Here is a 21,445-nt window from a genome sequence, read left to right as displayed (position 1 = left end):
CAAACTAGATAAGATGGTTTTTTTCACTATCTGTGACCATTACTTGATGTTTTAGCTAATGGGAATGTAAGGTGTTTTTTCTTTGTTTACTTGTTTTTATTTCATTTGGCTGTGTCCTACAATATAGATACATTATTAAATGCCTCAAGGGCTTTTCTCCATTTTATTTTATGAGTTACTGCTGATATTCCTGATCAAGCTATAAGTAAAAATGAAGTCCAATTTATTATTTATTAACTAATTTTAGCAATCAGCAATATTTATATCATTTTAGAGTCACAAAAGAGAAAAGCTATCTTCCATCTCAACTTCAAAGTCCTTTTGTTAAAGGTCTCAAAAAGCTCAAGATAATATGGTAAGTACACGCAATGAGGTTGTTACAAGTAAAGGTAAACAAATTCATGCTGAGTTAGTAAGGGAAGGTTAAAGAAACCTTTCCAACAGTCAGGAGTTTTCTACTAAATTGCAAAATAACTTTGTGACATATATGGCAGAAAGGAATGCGCTGGAAGCTATTCCTGGGTCTACCCCAAAATTCCTTCTATTTTAAGAAAAATCAAATATAGTTAGTTTAAATAAGAGTACGTTTTTTGTTTTATACTAATTTTTTATCTATGTGTAATTATTTCATTACTTCAGAATATAAACCAACTAGTAGTGCTTTATTGATCAGACTCCTAATTATCCACGGTGTGTAAGACCCAACTCATAGATCATTGGCCATGGTGGTATGGAAAGGGAACCATGGTCTAAAACTTCACAGAAGGTATGGCCAAGAAGAAGGGATCACCTTCTGAGATGCAAAAGAAGACCCAATATGAAAGAGATAAATATAGTCATCTCCAAATGTGGCAAGCTTTAAAGATTTCCTGTAAACATGTTTACAAATGAGACAAAAGTGACCCCAGGCCTTGAGGGAGTAGCCCAGGCTGTCTCTAGGAATCTGTCACCTTAACAAATATGCCTTTCAACTTCAACTTAAGCCAATTGATCAAAGCAAAGAGGGAATTAAGCAGTTACTAATATTACTATAATGTGTCTGAGATCATTGTTGTCTTGTTAAAATAGAAAAGCTGCAGAATCTAGGAAAAAAATGAGTAAAGGAAAAAAAAGTTTATGTCTACCGTGGTCCATATATCTAAGAGATACATACTTGCTTTCCCCAGAAAAACTGTTCAGCTCCTCAATAGCTATATTCGATACCATAAATTACTTCTTTCAAGCTCTCCCCTAGGGTGAATGAAACATCTCCCTAAATCGTCACAAACCTTTTGCTCTTATTTTTCAGAGCATCCTTCTGATTACCAATTTTGTTTTCCAATTTCCTTCACATCTAGAAGGTCATGTCCTAGTTACAAGATACAAATGTATCTCCATAACAAATTAATGTTAGCCCTGCAACTTATAAAACCTTCTCCGATGAGTTCAGGTAATATGAATTGCCTGATTCAACCAGGCCCATGGAGAAACAACATTATTTTCTGATTTTCTGAACTTGAAATCTTACATCATGAAAGGTGGCCCAAAAACCCTGCCTCCACCCCAGGATCTGTGTTTTCATGTTATTTCTTATTGCCGTTGTGCATCCAAAAGTCACCAAGGCAGAGGTCACCTCTCAGGAAGCTCAAACATTATTAGAGGACTTAAAATGTTAGTTATTTGTGCTATAACAGAATGATTAGTCTATCATGGATATTCAAGCACCATGAAAGCATCAACAAGGAAAAGATACATTTTACTGAAGGAATAAGAGACACTTAATAAAAGAATCAGCTAGTCAGTCAAAGAATTTTTTTCAGGTAATGTGGCATTGAACTGAGACTTGAATTTTGACAGAGTGGCAGGAAAAAAAAATGCCAAGCTAAAATAAAAAGAAAACCATAAGTGAAGCGTTGCCTATGCTTAAGTAATTCAGAGATTCAAACTTAACTGATATTATGATGCATAACAGGAGAAGAGGCTATAAAGATAAGTTGGGTTTGAATCCTAGTCCAGACCTGGCTTTCTTTGTATACCAAGCTGAGGACTTTATTTTTTAAGTACCTGGAAGAGGAATCTGAGCAGAAATACTACATGCTCGGTCTTCTCTATGCAAAGATCACTCTAGCAGTCAGTAGGAAGAACAGATTTTGTACAGATAAGACAGAAAGCAGTACAATCAGTGATGAACCTACTGTAAGAATTGAAATGAAAAAAAAAAAAGAATTGAAATGAAAGTTAATAAGTACCTGGACTAGCAGAATGACAATATAATAAAAAGAGGGCAAGAGATAGGTTATTATTAAATCTAATTAATAACTCAATTGTTTTTACTTTGATGTGTCTTGTGTATTCAAATCTTGATATTAATTACAACATTGAAGACTGGTCACAAAGAACTAGAAGAGAATATCAATCTAAGATAATTTAATAGTGTGTGTATATTTCATAAAATCCATTTACTATAAAACTCAGAAGTAAAAGAAAAACTTGCCATTGTGGGTTCAATCATGTAGCAGGTCAGTAATATCACCTGGTTTATAGAGATGTAACTTCAACAACATTGATTTGATTCCATCTCTTGATTGAGAAAGTTAGCGACATAATTAAATTTCTAGTCATCCTCAACAGAGGGACAGGAAGAACTAAATGTGGTCAATATAAAGATTGTACTGCTGTTTAATTATCACCCAGGTTGCCTTCTCAGGGTTGTTGAAGAATCTTTCTTTAACAGAGGAGGTGAAATGAGAGCGCCACAGCTTCCTAGGAAGATCCAGGAAGATCCATTCATTCACTTACTCCTTCACCCACTTGGCCAATATTTAGTGAGCATTAGTTATATGCCAGATAGAGTATTAGATAAATAGAAATAAATAAAATAGAAATAAAAATAAGATAGAAATAAAGGAGATAAAGTTGTTGCCTTCACGGGAGTTCATATTCTAATAAGGGCACTGACCAAGAGAGGTTAAAGCAACTGGGTAATGTGTTACAACAGAATATAGGGCACATTGAGGCAGTGGACCTGGATGTCAGAAAAGGGAGGAAGGGAGAGGGTGGTCAGAAATTTTGCCCAGAAAAAGGAATATCTAAGTCCTAATGAATGAGAAGTGATAATTAAAGAATAATAATAGGTACTCACATTTAAATATTAGGGCTTTATATTTCTTATACTTGAGCTGTTTTCTCTAAAAGTTTAATACAAGTATATAGTTAAAGATATCTTAATTTTTCTTTTAATGTTGTAGCAAAGAAATACCTCATTATTTCTAGATTTCTAAATTTACTGTTTAATTAAAATTTGGTAAAACTAAATACTATTGTAACATTGCACTCTTTTTTAAAATTTTATTTTATTTTTTTTCAGTGTTCCAAAATTCATTGTTTATGCACCACACCAGTGCTCCTTGCAATACATGCCCTCCATAATACCCACCACCAGGCTCACCCCACCCCCTAACCCCCTCCAAAACCCTCAGTTTGTTTCTGGGATAAAGATGAAAACATCAGCCTTTTCTAGAATACATTGGTAAATTATAAGAAAAGACTACCATACAGAAAGCCACATACTCCCTAGCCCTCTCCTCTTGGCTCCTAAAGTTTATCATGGGCCATTGTTTTCTGGATGGCTATTCAGGAGCAAAGGTGTATTTAATTGAGACTGTTGATATGGAAATTTTCCATAATCAAAATTCTAGTGTTGCAATACTTCTATAGACCCTATGCACCACGTAACCAAACCTCCCATTTTTTTGCATCTGAAGGTAAATTGAGGCTCTGAGCATTTAAGTGGCCCACAAGTTTATGCATTAAGCTTCTTCAAGAAATAGAAATAAAATCCAAATCTTCTCAAAATATAATTTTCTTTGCACTTTTGTAATTTGCTGATATAATTAGCTGTTATTTTATGGTACAACTGTTGACCAAAATTTGGCATGGTTCAGCTATTGCCTGAATTGCCTCATTCTATAGATCCCATCTTGAAGGAAATTATCACCTAACCTGCCAAATACCTGTCATTCCAGCATCCTCTGTCCTACAAATCCAATTTGTTATCATGCCCTGTTAATTACTTTTAAATACGTTTCAGTATGTTCCCTCCTCATTATCCTTCCTGCTGTTGATCTAACTGGAGCAGTTACCATGTCCAACTCTGATTACTTTAATAATTTTCCAACCTTTAGTCTCTCCTTAAATCTAACATGTACTTGCACTAGAAAAAACTTTTAAGACGGTAGTTCTGATCATTATCTGTCAGTTTGAAGTCCTCCAATGCCGACTGCTGCCATGGGACAAAGTCCAATAGAACCAGATACTACATGATCTGGCCCCCAACCATATTTTCCACCATAACCCTCTGGCACCCTGTAAGCAGTTTCTTGTAGGTGAAATGCTGTGTCTTGCCTTTTTGTATATTTTATCTCCTTAGAATACCTTCCTCCTCCTTACCATGTAGCTAACTTAGTCTCACCTTTCAAGATATCCTCAAGTGCAATCTTCTCTGGGGAGTCTTTACTGACTTTCCTCCAACACCTGGAGGTGTTAGATGCCTCATTTTTAAGTTCTCAAAACATTTGGGGCACAAATCAATCACAGCATTTACCCAACTGCAGTATAACTGTAAATATACATGTCTATTGAACTTAAGGGTAAGAACCCACTTTCATCTCTGCACCACTGAAGCCTAGCACAATAATTAAAACATAACTTGTACACAATAAATATTTGTTGAATAAAAGAAGAAATGATTAAAACTGAATAAATGAAAGAATGAATAAGTGAATGAATGTCTATAATGCAAATACAACAGAAGACATATTTTTAAATATAATTATAGAGACAGGGACCAGAGAATTGATTTTGTTACACAAGCCTGATAAAAGAAATATGCAATTTTTTTAAAGATTTTATTTATTTATTTTACAGACAGAGATCACAAGTAGGCAGAGAGGCAGGCAGAGAGAGAGGAGGAAGCAGGCTCCCTGCTGAGCAGAGAGTTGGGTGCGAGGGGGGCAGTGCTCAATGCCAGGACCCTGAGATCATGACCCGAGCCGAAGGCAGAGGCTTTAACCCACTGAGCCACCCAGGCACCCCAAGAAATATGCAGTTTTTGAGTCTATGTATTACATACTGCAAAATGGAAGTATATTTATGGATTAGAAATTTTTTGTGGGAATATGTTTTGTAGCAAAACTTCACCTGCATTTTAACTGCTTTGATTTTTAAGCTAAAAAGTCTTTTGAGGATGCCTAAGTCTTCTGTACAAAATTGTTGAGGTTTTATTTTTTTATTTTTTTAAGTGGGAGGATTCCAATCATTTTATTTTTTATTTTTTTAATTTTATTTCATTTTTTCAGTGTTCCAAGATTCATTGTTTATGCACCACACCCAGTGCTCCATGCAACACGTTCCCTCCTTAACTCCCACCACCAGGCTCACCTATCTCCCCACCCCCCTTTCCTCCAAAACCCTCAGTTTATTTCTCAGAATCCACAGTCTCTCATGCTTCATCTCCCCCTCCGATTTCCCCCAATTCACTATTCCTTTCCTTCTCCTAATGTCCTCCATGCTATTGTTGAGTTTTTAAACTCCTGGTCATGAGATTTTTCTTCTGCCTTTTTGATCAACTGAGATAGTCTTCCTGTCTTCTGTGATAGCTTCTGGAGGTCGTCATCAGTGTAAGTGCTGCAAAATTTGGGTGCAGCGGCCTGAACTAAATCTAAATACTATTAAGAGTACAAATGCAACAGACAAGAGTACGAATCAAAAGAAAAAGGTATGTCCCTCCCCATTTCAAACTCTGGTTAAATGCCACCACAAGTCTTTCTTTGATCTTTTCTGTGACCTTTCAAACACTAATTATTTTTTTAATGATCTATGAATTCAAATACATGTTTGTCTTGCCCTTCCTATGATGCATTACAGGGTATTAGCAAAGCAAAATAAATCTGATATTGAAGGTTTAATTGCACAGCTTTTGCATACACTTTAATAGGCAATGCAAAACCTTCTCAGCAGGTGCACTATGAGATGAAGTGATTTTTCATGAATAATTCATTATTTTTTTAAAAGCACTTCTGCTAAGATACAATTTGCAATAATGTTTTTCAAGAGAGATCAGTGAAAATCTGAAGCTGTCATTGCCAATTTGTTTTAGTTCAGATTCAAAAGGTCACCCATTTGACACAATGGAAACTAGAAATGCCCTTTTGTTTTTTTTTATGTCAACATGGTACACCTCATATTTTCTATCTAAAATATTTTTGAGACCTGAAACATAAGGAATTTCATACTACTCAACAAAAATTACTTAGAAAAAATAAAATTTTATAAAAATTCCCAATAAATTAATTTCATTAGAATTCTCTAACAAGGTGGAGATCATCTCAGAATCCCCTGCTGTAAAATATCTGGGAGAATTTATGTAAAAATGCCATCTTACTCTATTGTAGACCAGAAAGTCTATGACTCAAATCATGGCCCTATACAGACTTTCATTTAAAATGTCATTTTTTTTTCCTCAGAGAGGGATGAAAGCATCCTATAATACTATTTTTATATCCAAGATTATTGTATATGGTATATGGAAGACAGGAAGATAACCTCATTTTTTAAGATGAAAAACTGGGGGTGCCTGGGTGGCTCAGTGGGTTAAGCATCTGCCTTTGACTCAGGTCATGATCTCAGGGTCCTGGGATCAAGCCCCACATCTGGCTCTTCGCGAAGCAGGGAGCCTGCTTCCCCCTCTTTCTGCCTGCTTTTCTGCCTACTTGTGATCTCTCTCTCTGTCGAATAAATAAATAAAATCTTTAAAAAAAAAAGATGAAAAAATGGTAACATGAAAGGTTGAAAGTCAGAAAACTAAGCTAAGAGATAAGACCAAAATTCAGGAATAAAACAACTTTATTAAGTGTTATTATTGCCCAGGACAATAAAAATACTATTCCTATGGGCATTTTTTTCTTCATACAAAGCACATTTGCATTATAGGTAATAGATATTATGCTACAGGTCTATATGCAACAAGGAATATAGCCTATTTTAGAGTTAAGAGACAAAATAGAGCAGAATAGAAGACATGTTATGAATTCATATATTCTGACATATTTATCCCCCAAAATAAAATTTAATATATGCTTTAATATATGCTTATTGCATATAGCATATATCATGGGATCGGTTACCTATAATTTATATATGCTTTGTATGATGAAAACACCCTAAAAAATAAAATTTGGATAGACTATATTCTTTATAAATATTACACTGTATTTCTTATCCAACACAAGAATACTTTTCTTAAAAATATTTCATATTGGCACCTTTTATCTTGACCATTACTTAAAAACATTGAAAAAATTATCTAAATCTTAATGGTTTTTGGCTCAGCATAACATTTCGGTATAGGTCACAGATGCAAAAAGGTAAAGAGCATTTTCTAGGTTTTCAAGAGAGAAACAACAGACCTTTGTTTTTGACAGGATTTAAAAAAAAAAAGAAGAGGGGCACCTGGGTAGCTCAGATGGTTAAGCGTATACCTTTGGCTCAGGTCACCATCTCAGGGTCCTGAGATCGAGCCCCACATCAGGCTCTCTGCCCAGCAGGGAATCTGCCTCTCCCTCTGCCTCTGCTGCTCCCCTTGCTCCTACTCTCTCTAGCTCTCCCTCTCAAATGAATAAATAAAATATTAAAAAAAAAAAAAAAAAAGAAAAAGAAGAAGTAAACTGTTAGAACAGCTTCAGAAATGATGTTTGCTGCAACTTCACCTGATTGACTTGATTAAGGCCAGAAATCCTATGACTTGGAAAAGTTCTCAGAAGCTCTGCTGTTCTAGGGGTTGGGAGGTTGAAGTGGTTGCTGACCTTGATACTGGTGGAAGCAGCAGGGATTAAAACCAGATGTTTTAACCCAAGTTCTGAATTAATTTCCTGTCATCAGCAACCTCAGATTGTTGTGGTTATCTCTGTCCTCCAGGAAGCATTTCCTCCTCAGCTACCTTTATCATCAGCTAGACCCCAAGACCTGACCTTTACTGTCCACCTGCTTGTACTCACTAATCTTTGTCTTATATTTTTCCTTAAGCTCTTATTTTCTGCTTTACTTCTTAATTCAGACAAGTGACACCTGAAACCACCCCTCAGGTGAAAGTGACTGCCCTGACAAGACCTCCTTCTGGCACAGACCACCCAGACTATTTGAGCTAAACCTCCCACTCATGCCTGTACTGATGGACAATGGCGTGCGTGACCTCTGGAATGATCAACAATCACCTTTACCTCATTCTAATACTAAACCCTGCCCAAGGAGGAGACTTATCCTCATTTACATAGCATACATTGTACATCTAGGTCTGTTTCCTTAAGGTACATGTGTGACCTTATGCCCGCCTCTACGTACCATGCCAAGGCTTCCCTATCTAAAAATTTATCTTTACCCTACACAAAAGGTACCCATTCATCCTCCCCCCAGGGAGTCACTGTGTTGGAAACTATTCCCAGTGATCACCTTATTTGCTGGAAATATAGTTGACTTTGTGGGACAACTCTACCCAGTGTATCTGACTCACCAAGAAACAAACTGATGTTGGCTTGGTTATACCTTCAGTATCAGGTTCTCTATTTGATTACTTTGCTTTACCATTCACTTTTCTTATAACCTCAGAAAAGAGGGTGCTTTTCCAACACTGACTCCCAACCTCTCTGTCCCACTTTTGAGGCACATGAAAGGTGCCAAAAATAAACTATGATTTGGAAGCAGGATCTAAAGCAGGCCCCACCCCTTGTTTTCTAATATCTTCTATTCTGCTCCAGGGTACTTTCTCCTATGTTTGATTCTTAAGATACATACAAGAAAACAAAACCAACCACTCAAAAAAATATTTGTTAGATCCTCAACTTCCTGTTCATTTACTTCTCTTTTTACCCTTCCTACATTCAGGCTCCTTGTTAAGAAAGCTTTAAGGCTGAGCAAAAGACATAAAACTCAACAATAAGTAAACAAACAACCCAATTAAAAAATTAGGCAGAAGATCTAACTAGAGAAAATATACAGATGGCAGATAGGCATATGAAAAGATGCTCAACTATGGTCAATGGTCAACGCTCAAAGTCCAGAATCTCATCATTAAAATCAGGTCTATATACAGATGGACCCCTCAGATGCAGTAACTTATTTTTCCTTTTTGAGAATCAAAAATGCTTAATTTCCAAATCTGAAAGTTGAAAATATATTATTAACTTCAAGATAAAACCTCCTTTCTTTCTGTCATTAGCAAATCTCTATACATGGTAGGTGATGTGAGATAGATAGATAGATAAGCAAATATTATATTGATATATATAATTATATATAAATTATATACATACATATATATATGTTTAAGTGAATGTGTAAGAAGTGCTAAAGAGAAGGAGATATTTCAGGATAGCTTAATTGACAATCACCAGGTTCACTGATTAAATTTGACAAATTTCTTTATTAAATGTTTACTTGAATCCAAAAGTCTGAACACCCCCCCACCTCAAAAAAAAATCAGGTTAGCTGGTAGTTTAGAACTCAGATGCTTGATTAACATAATTTTTCTCTGTCCTATTTTTGTGTGTAAAGGTGATAATTGTGGCCATTTTCAACTAATATTAAGGAATTTTTTAAAAGATATTTTATCATGCTCCCTAAAGTAGTTGAAACTCTTTAATTCACAAATGGTAGAAGTTTACTTTAAACTAGTATAAGTACAAATGCAATGTCCATGTAACTGGGAACTGTAGGAGTGGATCTGGATTCATATGAAATGGGACCTCAAATAACACTATCAGACCCTCTAGCTACCCTCTCTCTCTGGGCTCAGAACCACTTCTGTGAGAGTGTTAGTAAACTCTCTTTTCTAGGTACATACCAACTCATCAAATGACCACAAGCAAGGAGAGATCTCTGCCCTTTGAAAGGGAAAATACAGAATTCCAGAGAAGGCCTCTGGTCCATCTTGGCCACTACCTGTTCCTGGGCTGATCCTCGAGCAAGAGGTAGTGTACTGTCATCACAAACTCACCAGAATGGGAATGGAGAAGGGTCAGTCCCCTAAAGGAAATCCTGTGGTTACCATGTTACAAGAGAGGGAAGGAAAGAACTTTGGGACAGACTGAAAAAATGGTTTCACTATAATGTCTAATTTTACATCTAAATCAATTAATGTGAGTTATCTAGCCATTCCTAAAAAGGTACAAAGAAATCAGTATCTGAATTCAGGCCACTAGTCCACTCTTGAAAATTAATAATCTTGATAGTCAATCATATTCATTACGTATTTTAACTTTCAATACTTGGGTATTCAATGATTCAAACCTGACTAGAAGAATATATGTATTTGCTTTTTGTCTGAACAGATTTGCACGTTATATTTGAGTACATTGGTGTGTACAATAATGTTAAAATAGTTTTTAGGTACAAATCAAATTTAAAAGTTCTTCAGTATTGGGGCGCCTGGGTGGCTCAGTGGGTTAGGCCGCTGCCTTCGGCTCAGGTCATGATCTCAGAGTCCTGGGATCGAGCCCCACGTCGGGCTCTCTGCTCAGCAGGGAGCCTGCTTCCTCCTCTCTCTCTGCCTGCCTCTCTGCCTGCTTGTGATCTCTCTGTCAAATAAATAAATAAAATCTTTAAAAAAAAAAAAAAGTTCTTCAGTATAACTTTTCCAATAAAAACACAATATATGCAAGCATAGCATGTTTAAATAAGTAATCTTTCTCCAGTAAGAAGTTGATACTACTGACATGTTAACATGTTTTTTTATTTTGAATTCTATTTTTTAACTTTTCTTTTTAAATTCAATTAATTAACATATGCTATCTTATTAGTTTCAGTAGTACAGGTCGGTGATTCATCAGTCTTATATAATACCCAGTGCTCAGTACATCATGTACCCTCCTTCATGTCCATCACCCAGTTACCCCATCCCTCCACCAACCCTCAGTTTGTTTTCTAAGATTAAGAGTTTTTTATGGTTTGTATCCCTCTCTGATTTCATCTTGTTTTATTTTTTTCCTCTCTTCCCCTATGATCCTCTGTTTTGTTTCTTATATCCCACACAGATCATATGGTAATTGTCTTCCTCCGATTGACTTATTTCGCTTAGCAAATACCTTCTAATTCTATTCATGTATGTTTTCAAATTACACACAGATATGAGAAAAGAGAAAAACTGAATAACATTTAAGATAAACTCACTTATAACTACCACCCAGATCATAAAATAGAATTTTGCAAGCCACTCAGAAGCCCCTTCATGTGAGCCATCACCATAACAAGTCCCTCTTTCCCCTAAATATAATCATTATCCTGACATTTTATAACAATTACTTCCTTCTATTTCATTGTATTTTTATCACCTAAGTATTAATTAATTAAACAAGGAGACCATCAGATCAAAATGACTCTAATGCTAAGACCTATGAATGTAAGCAAACCAAAACGCCTAAGCCTGCAAATGCCTCACAGTTATGAAATTGAAACCTAACGACAGCCAGTCACAAACAATCAACTAGACTTTAAGCTATAGCCATTCAATAATTTTCTTACTTTGCTTCCACCTTTTCTCTATAAAAGGTGCTCATCCCAGCACCTACTGATGGATTTCTCCTAACCACTTCCAGTTAGGCACTGTCCAATTGGAATGGATTATTTGATCAAATAAACTCTTGAAATTTTTAATATGCCTCAACTTATCTTTTAACAGTAGGTATCCCAAGACACCATAGTTTAATCTTAGCCCCCTTTTAAAAATTTGCTGTGTCTTTTAAGTATTTTTTTTAATCTATAGGTTCATCCTTCATCCTTTCTGCCCTTAATAATTTATCTATCAAAAAACCTGGGGCATTTGGCCGTAGAATATCCCAGCAGTTTCCCTTAGCAGTTTGCTTCTCTCAAGTCGATTCCTTCAGCTCCCTCAGTGATCCCATAAGGTCTCTAACAACCTGAATAAATCCTTTTCTATTTAAACTAGCTAGAGTGAGCCTAAGTGCCTATAGCTAAGAACCCTGAACACAATGAGAATAACATTTTTATTACAAAGTTAATTTCACATATATAATTTTATACATAATTAAAGTCAACTGTGGGATGAAGATAAAAGTTATCTGTGAGAGAATGCTTATTGAAATTTTTATTACCCTAGGCAAAAAACAAACCCATATCATGAGGAATAGTGTTTCAGCTTCTTAAAGCCATGTAGACATTAAAATGGTAAATATTTCTAAAGGCTTTTATCACTTATTAGAACTTCATATGGAAATCTCTGTCACTGGGATTCAAATAGGTAAAGATGTGTGTTAATGTGAATGAAAACTTCCAGGCAGAGAAACATGTCATGAGAGACTTGTGGCAAAATTTAGGTATATTTCCAACAAAACCCAAATTAGCTATACCATTTTTTAAATTTTTTATTTATTATTAACATATATTATTAGCCCCTGGGGTACAGGTCTGTGAATCGGTAGGATTTAATCTTTAATAAGCATAAACAATGCACGTGATACTCCTAAAAACTAGAGGTAATCATTTATCTTCACATTCAGGTTGAAATTCTTATATAATTTAAATAAAACAAAAACAAAAAACTCAAAACATGGACAACGTCCTTAACAAAAAGCGAAGTCTGTAAGTAGAAGTGACTTTAAGTGTAACTACTATTAGACGGAGGGTAGGAAAGACTAACCAAGCTGTAGAATTATGATTTAAAGGGACCCAGGAAACAGCAGGTAAGATTATTTACAAACATTGACTGTCATCACTATAACCCAATACCTTTACTGACTACCTTATTCTCTAAGTACAAAAGAAAAAATCCGAGAGGAGAAAAGCTGGATAAGAATTTAATAAACTTACCACATATTTTATATGTTTTCCATTTTACCAGGCAAAGGTCCAGCCAGAAGCATAATTACTGTTTTAGTGAAATGTATCTTTGGCATCACCCAGAGTGGCTGAAAGCTCTCCAGTAACAGTGCCTAATAAAAAGATAAGAAAATAGTGCCAAGATACATAATAAGAATATATAGATCATAATATAGTGATGACAGAGACATTAGCAGAGATAATGCTAAAAATCTATAGCTTACATACATTATAAATTAATATAATGTGTGACCTATTCAAAAATACCTAGCTCAGAACAAATAACTGTCTGTATTCCAAGCATTTCCTTATCAGTTATGTTTTACTTAATACCAAAATTCATTTACACACCAGCATGTATCTATAGGGCACTAAAAGACAACGGCCTACAGCAGGAATGGTAAGTGTGTGGCAGGCTCGGTGGTGTTTGTACCAGTCCTACGTTCATATCAGATATTTCTAACTGATCATAGTACACTCAACGGAGCCCCTGGGCAAGGATTCAGATTCTTTCTTAACTCAGTGTTCTAAGTAGCTACTATTAAAACACAGGTGATCCTTGAGATAAAATCTATTTGCCCTCCTTGGTCTGGAGTAAATAGGCAAGAAAATAAGTTTGTATTGTTCAGCAAAAGATAAGTCAAAAAATGGTCAGTAATAAACAATAACAATATGCATCATTGATAATTTCTAAGAACAATGCTTTTTAATGGGAAAAGTTATTGACTTAGATTTGAAAAGTCATTTCTTCAAGTGATATGATAGTCAAATGATTTCAGTGTTTTTCAAGCCATATTGTCTAATCTTCTATACTACAGAGTTTTTATATCCATTCTTATAAAAGTAATATTCCATAAAAAGTAATATACTGTGAATACCCTTTACAATGCATGTTTCTGAAGAAAGCACATGTGTAAAATAGACTAACCATGTTGCATCATATTTTGACATGTAAATGTATACTTCTTTGGAAATACAAATTCAACTTAAAAAAATTATCGAGTTTCTACTATTGGCAATAAAGCTGTAGAGATTATGGTGTAGTGATTCAAAACACGTGCTCTGGAATCCTAATGCTTGGAGTGAAATCCTGACCCCACCACTCACTAGCTGTGTGGTCTTGGAGCAAGTTACTTCTCCAAGTCTGGATTTCCCCATCTAGAAAATGTGGTAAAAATAATACCTATGTCACTCTAAGTTGTGTAGACGAAAGAGCTATGATTTTGCAACAGAACTATAGCATCTACCTCTAGTAAACACTCAATAATTTCAGGTATCATTGTTATTGTTGTTCTTGTTATTATTATAAAAGTTACTATCACTATTATTACACAAAGACCAATAGGATTCATTTATTATTTGGCTCCTGCTTCAAGAGTCTGGAAGCATGGAGTAGGAGAGTAGGTAGAAATTGAAAGATGGGAGGAAGAAATAGAGTATGTATCAGAATTATACTGCTATAACATATAACAATAATATTGGAATATTGATACACAAAATGGCTTTGCCAATTCAACCTGGACTGTAAGAATTCAGGAAAATAGGTGAAAGGATTAAGAAAGTCCTCACTGAGAAGATAAAATTTGGGAAAGACCTGGAAAGATGCACATGATTTCAGCAGAGGATCCACACAAGTAGAGCCAGAAAGAAAGCAGAAGACATGTTTGGGAGTAATGAGCCAAGATAACAATAGCAAGTAGGGAAAAATGTAAAAATGTAATTTAAAAGGGATACTGAACCATATTTTGAAGGGCCAAGAATGTTGTGCTGGATTGAATTTTTTTATTGAAATGTAATTAACATATAATGTTTCTTTAGCTTTAGGCATACAGCATATTGATTCAACAATTCTATACATTACTATAATGTTATTACAATATTATTGACTGTATTTGCCACTCTGGACTTTTAATCTCCGTGGAAATTAAATTAGAGACTCAGCATGTAATCTGGACCTAGAAGTCTGTTATAATACTAAGACATAATCAAGTGCCTTTGTGAGACAATGATGACCCCACCCCCAAAATTTAAGAGGCCAGTCAAGTGTACCTTATTATTTCTTTACTTCAAATTATTAAAAAGTATTATTTTAAAGTTTTTTTTTTAAGATTTTATTTATTTATTTGAGAGAGAGACAGTGAGAGAGAGCATGAGCGAGGAGAAGGTCAGAGGGAGAAGCAGACTCCCCATGGAGCTGGGAGCCCAATGTGGGACTCGATCCCGGGACCCCGGGATCATGACCTAAGCCGAAGGCAGTCGTCCAACCAACTGAGCCACCCAGGCGTCCCTAAAAAGTATTATTTTAATTTACATTTTATAATTACAGAGAGTCTTGTAAAATTTAATTTTATTTCAGAATTTTCACAATGATACTCAAATCTGTTTTATCCCTCTCTAATAATAACCAATAAATACAGGCTCTGTAAAAAGGTTTTGCAAAATTGATATTTTAAGCATATTAAAAATACCTGGGTAATAACCTATATTAATAGAAACATCTTAAATACCAAAAGACAATCTCTAAATACTTATTATAAAAGTAATTACTGAGCTCTAACTTCTATATTCAGCCAAAAAGCAATGGGTTTGGCTTTAGAATGACTACAAAATGGGTGAATAACTTCCCATTAAACAAGTTTATCTATTTAAGGAAATAAGATACATATATTTAAAAGAAAATACCATGTTAAATGGTAAAATAAAGATGAAAGTAGAGGAAGCTAATTTTTTTTTTTTTTTTTTTTGAGAGCTACATAATATACACCTTGTAGCTCATTGAATCTACCCACCAGCCCTGGTTTTGCAAGAAGTCACAATTATCTTTGCTCTTGCTAGCACAGAAGGCTAAGGCTGGGCTATGGAGCTAGAAGTTCCAATGCTAGTGCTGCCCCTTAGAAGTCTTGTGATCTTGGGCAGATGATTAAACCTCTAAGTCTCTATTTCTTCATCTGTCAAACTGGGAAAGTAATAGAATTTAATAAGCAGAGATGTTGTGAAGAGCAACTAAGGAAGTACATGTGAAATAATAACGCCCTATGAGAACATTTATACAAAGTGCTCTCTAAGGAAACCTAGTCCTAGAAGATTATGACCGGAAAGTATCTATAGACTCATGCTTGAAAATCCTATGTAGAATTTCTACATAAACTGTTCTATCATTTGATAGGTAATCTCCCAAAACTTACAAGTAGAAAAAATTAGAAGTACAATGTTTAATAAAACAGGGAGATATCTTCAAACCCAAAATACAATGTAAGAAGAAAATAGACAGACCTGTAATGCACTTAGCAAAATGGTCACTGTTATACCTCAGAGATTTCCAAAGATAATAATTGGAAGAAATTTGTTCCACAGATCCATGATGATGTTCATAGTTCAAACTCAGAGGTGATAGAATTAAACAAGTTGGGGAGGAGTGAAGGAAAACAGGAAGTTTGGTGGAAAGTCTAAAAAGGAACAATTAAATATTGAGGCCCCTACCATTAGCTCCTTAACTCTAAGTGAATAATTGTAACCACCACCACCGACCATCCTGAGAAACCAGCCTTCTCTGTACCGGTAGAACAAGAGATTCAGAGACACCAGGCACCACGGTGGATAGCAGGGCAGGGGAGCAGGATGGCGGAGGGGGAAGAAGAATGAAATATGGGGAATATGGGGTTCCAATATAGCATAACTGCCTGAAAAAGAAAAACCGAAATAGCATATTCAAGTTTAAATAAATATCTCAAAATCATAAATTGAGCATAGTATGATTACATAATTTTAAAATATGGAGGTAAATATTTAAAAATAGCTAAGAGTTGAAAGTGGCACCAACAGGGAAGACTGTTTTGATGATTAAAAGAGATACAGCTGGAGACTGCATTTTTAAGTTGTAATCCTTTTAATACTATTACACTAAATTAAGTACTGTTCCATGTATTGTATTTTATTTTTATTTAGAAAGTTTTTGAAGATAAGGGGCAGATCACAGGAGTCCCTAACCATGCCCTTACTCTGTAGCCTTCAGACATTAAAAATTTGGTAAAGTGCACTTTCATTTTCTTTCCTTTTTTTTAATTAAAGTATAACTGACACATAACATTCTATAACTTTCATGTATACATCATAATTATTTGATATCTGTATATATTGTGAAATGATCACCACAATAAGCCTAGTTAACATACACCACCATACGTAGTTACAAAAAATAGGGGGATATGTGATAAGGACTTCTAAGATCTACTCTATTGGCAACTTTCAAATATACAATACAGTATTATTAATTTTAGTCACCACATTGTACATTATATCCTCATAACTTATTTAATTTTTAACTGGAATTTCGTTCTTTTTGACCTCTTTTACGTATTTCACCACCGCCACCAACCCCTCCCCCCCGCCACCCTCAGGCCTCTGGCAGCCACCAATCTCTTCTCTGTATCTATGAGCTTGGTTTTTGTACTTTTTAGTTTGTTTAAATCCCACATATAGCACTTTTATTTTCTTATGTGACCTATGAGCACTTTAAAGGACTTCAAATTTAAAATCAGAAAAATACAAACTATTTTAAATATCAGAGAACTCTTTTATGATGGCTGACATTTGAACACCCATATCCTCCACATTTTACGTACCCACTATCCTAGTGATGGCATCCAGGTTTATCTGTCCCTGCCCAGATAATAGACATCCAGGGTGCTTCCAGCTCACCTCCACGAACATTTCCACAAAGAATATCCCTTCAATTCTCCTTAGATATAGACTCAGAAGTAGAATGGTTGAGTTTACACTCACGCTTCTTCTTAATAAGTCATGCTACATTGTTCTCCACTAACACCAGGAGTGCAATAGAATTCTTACACCTTCAGGTCTCAGTTGCTAGTATCCATCTTTCTAATGTCTGCTAGTCTAGTGATTTAAAGTCATAGCTTCAATGTTTCTTTAATTAGCATTTCTTATGTTACTCATTATTATGACCATCTTGTCACAGGCCTCTTAATTTTCTAAATTTGCTCTTCTTTAAGTTTTGTGTCAATCTATTTTTACCTTTTTCCTGGGGTGTATTTTTCTAGTTGATTTGCAAGAGTCACTTGCATAGTTTAAATATTAAACCCCAATTATTATTGGATTTTGCAAGTAGCTTTCTACTTCCAATCAGTGACTGTTGTCCAAGGAGTCCCTAATTGAACAGAATATTTAATTTCATGCCATGTTATCATTCCAGGCTTTTTTTTTTTTTTTTTTGACAGACAGAGATCACAAGTAGGCAGAAAAGCAGGCAGAGAGAGAGGAGGAAGCAGGCTTCCTGCTGAGCAGAGAACCCGATTCGGGACTCGATCCCAGGACCCTGGGATCATGACCTGAGCCAACGGCAGAGGCTTTAACCCACTGAGCCACCCAGGTGCCCCTCATTCCCGGTTTTTAAGTTTAAGAAATCTTCTAAGTTCTTGTCACAGACTATAGAATTGTAAGCAGTGGTTAGAAGCTACATTAGATGTACAATTAAGAACATGAACAATCTCAAAAAGGAAGACTCAATTTTAAAAGAAAGAAAATGAAAAATATAAGATAATACTACTTATATTAATTGAGAATATGTTCATATAAAACAATATGCTTTTGGGGGAACATATTCAAAATTAAAATACATAGATTAAAAACATTTAGTTTTCAAAGAGGGGGAAATGAAAGTGATGTATGAGAGTAAAAAGAGAAAGAAGGAAAGAGAAAGTTTTGAAGAGACCAATGAGAAAGATATTAAACCCCAGTTACTACTGGATTTGCAAGAGAAAGATAAGCCACGCACTGAAAAATAGCGTTAGTTCAATTCACTGCACCTAAATTTCAAGACCAAAAGCTACATCAGGAGGCACCTGGGGGCTCTGTCAGTTAGCCTAAGCATCTGCCTTCAGCTCGGGTTATGTTCCCAGGATCCTGGGATGGAGCCCATCAGGCTCCCCACTCAGTAGGGAGTCTGCTTCTCCTTCAGACCCTCCCCTCTCTCGTACACCGTTTCTCTCTCTCTCTCTCTCTCTCAAATAAGTAAAATCTAAAAATTAGTTAATTAAAAACTACATCAGTACCGAGGACCAACTCTACCTTAGAATAGAGATAAAAATGAGGGTTCATAATTACTAGAATCAATTGAACATTTATTTTCAAACAGATTGAGTTTTTATCACTATGTGAACACAGATTTCCTTTAGGTGAGCTTTTTAGAATTTTTTTTCTTTGCTTAGGATTTTGAAGAGCTACACAATAATTGAATTAGTAGTTCTTAATCCTCTAAGTTTGAAGGACTGGTGAAATTCCAAAATTAAATATTTATAGTTCTGCCAAGTGTTATAGACATTTTATTTGGTCAAATAAGTATATCTTATAAATCTATGCCAACCACCATCTATTATTACCACAATTTCTAAGTAACAGGACTATGGAAATTCATAACAGTAAGAGTATAATCTCAAAATAGAGGCTACTTCATTAATCATATAATCATATTTCTTAAATCATACAATCTCAAAATAGAGGCTATTTCTTTTTTTTATGTGAATTTTCTTTTTTTTATTTTTTTTATTTATTTTATATCTTTTCAGCCTAACAGTATTCGTTGTTTTTGCACCCCACCCAGTGCTCCATGCAATACATGCCCTCCTTAATACTCACCACCTGGCTCCCCCAACCTCCCACCCCCCCACCCCTTCAAAACCCTCAGGTTGTTTTTCAGAGTCCATAGTCTCCCTTCCAATTTCCCTCAACTCCCTTCTCCTCTCCATCTCCCCATGTCCTCCATGTTAGTCCTTATGCTCCACCATATGATAATTGACTCTCTCTGCTTGACTTATTTCACTCAGCATAATCTCTTCCAGTCCCGTCCATGTTGCTACAAAAGTTGGGTATTCATCCTTTCTGATGGAGGCATAATACTCCATAGTGTATATGGACCACATCTTCCTTATCCATTCGTCTGTTGAAGGGCATCTTGGTTCTTTCCACAGTTTGGCGACCGTGGCCATTGCTGCCATAAACATTGGGGTACAGATGGCCCTTCTTTTCACTACATCTGTATCTTTGGGGTAAATACCCAGTAGTGCAATTGCAGGGACATAGGGAAGCTCTATTTTTAATTTCTTGAGGAATCTCCACACTGTTCTCCAAAGTGGCTGCACCAACTTGCATTCGCACCAACAGTGTAAGAGGGTTCCCCTTTCTCCACTAGAGGCTATTTCTTAAATGTATGATTTAAGAAGTAGGACTATGAAACAGTAGGACTATGAAAGTGTCCTGTTTTGCTGTATTATGAACTAGTGAAAATGTATTATGGTAGAATGACATTTAAGAAATACTGAATTAGAAAATATCCATAAAATCACACACTCCAGGAATGCAATTCTACATTACAGTCACAGAAAGAAAGAAGATGTATCTTGTTTCTGTATTAAGGGTTATACAAAATCCAAAGTGTATGCTAAAAATAAATGCTGTATCTATCACTAATACTTAAGTAAGCTAATCATTAACTTTGAATATGTTAAAGCAATATAAAAGTAATTTTCAATTAATATCTTGATATTTGATCTTCAAAAAATCTTCTGAAATGAGACTTGTCAATATTCTGCTATTCTGAATTGTTCTTTAAAAATACCAGCAAAAGGGGCACCTGGGTGGCTCAGTGGGTTAAAGCCTCTGCCTTCAGCTGGGGTCATGATCCCAGGATCCTGGGATCGGGCCCCACATCAGGCTCTCTGCTGAGTGGGGAGCCTGCTTCCCTCTCTCTCTCTGCCTGCCTCTCTGCCTACTTGTGAAACTCTATCAAATAAATAAATAAAATCTTAAAAAAAAAATACCAGCAAAATCTCTAGAAAATGGAGCTCTGGGTGTGGGGCTACAGTGCCAGGAATGTCTGGGGCCCAGCTAGCTGAAATGCATACTCCGATGCACCAGGATGGGGGGATGGGGGCTGGTGTCTGCACTGCCTGAGGCTGGCTGTGTTCTGAAAGGGCTGGGCAGTTGGACCAGACCATTGAGTACTACACCCTGGAAAATATCCAGAAGCACAACCACAGCAAAAGCACTTGGCTGATCCTGTACCATAAGGTGTATGATTTGACCAAGCTTTCAGAGGAGCACCCTGGTGGGGAGGAAGTCTTAAGGGAACAAGCTGGAGAGGATACGACTGAAAATTTTTGAGGATGTCGGGCCCATTACAGATGCTCAGGAAATGTCCAATCATACACCACTCATCCAGATGACAGATCAAGGATAACCAAGCCTTCAGAAACTCTCATTACTACCTATTTCTAATTCCAGGAGGTGGACCAACTGGGTGATCCCAGCCATCTTAGCGCTGCTGGTAGCCTTGATGTTTCACCTCTACACAGTTCAAGACTAAACACATTCTTGGAAGCCAAGGAAAGACAAGACTGCTTTGGAGCGGGGAGAAAGAAGCCAATATTAACTGTTTCAACTGACAGAAACCGTCCCCTGAAAGATAATTTTGTTTATTTTCTAATTGCATAATATGTTTTACTATTTAATTCTTTAAAAATTACTTTTGTTACTCAAGTGAATTGCTGGGAAAATGCAGTTGAAC

General features: G+C 35.8%; 1 pseudogene; it reads left to right on the top strand.

The window, feature by feature from the left end:
• LOC111148253 overlaps positions 1–21,244 on the top strand; it is a 30,379-nt pseudogene extending 9,135 nt beyond the window's left edge.
• Positions 21,245–21,445: the final 201 nt, after the last annotated feature.

This window comes from Enhydra lutris, unplaced genomic scaffold (assembly GCF_002288905.1).
Source record: "Enhydra lutris kenyoni isolate GAN:26980312 unplaced genomic scaffold, ASM228890v2 scaffoldscaffold19, whole genome shotgun sequence".
In the NCBI taxonomy this organism is placed as follows: Eukaryota; Metazoa; Chordata; class Mammalia; order Carnivora; family Mustelidae; genus Enhydra; species Enhydra lutris.
The sequence above is the reverse complement of the archived record's forward strand: the minus strand, read 5'-3'. Positions and strand labels throughout refer to the sequence as shown.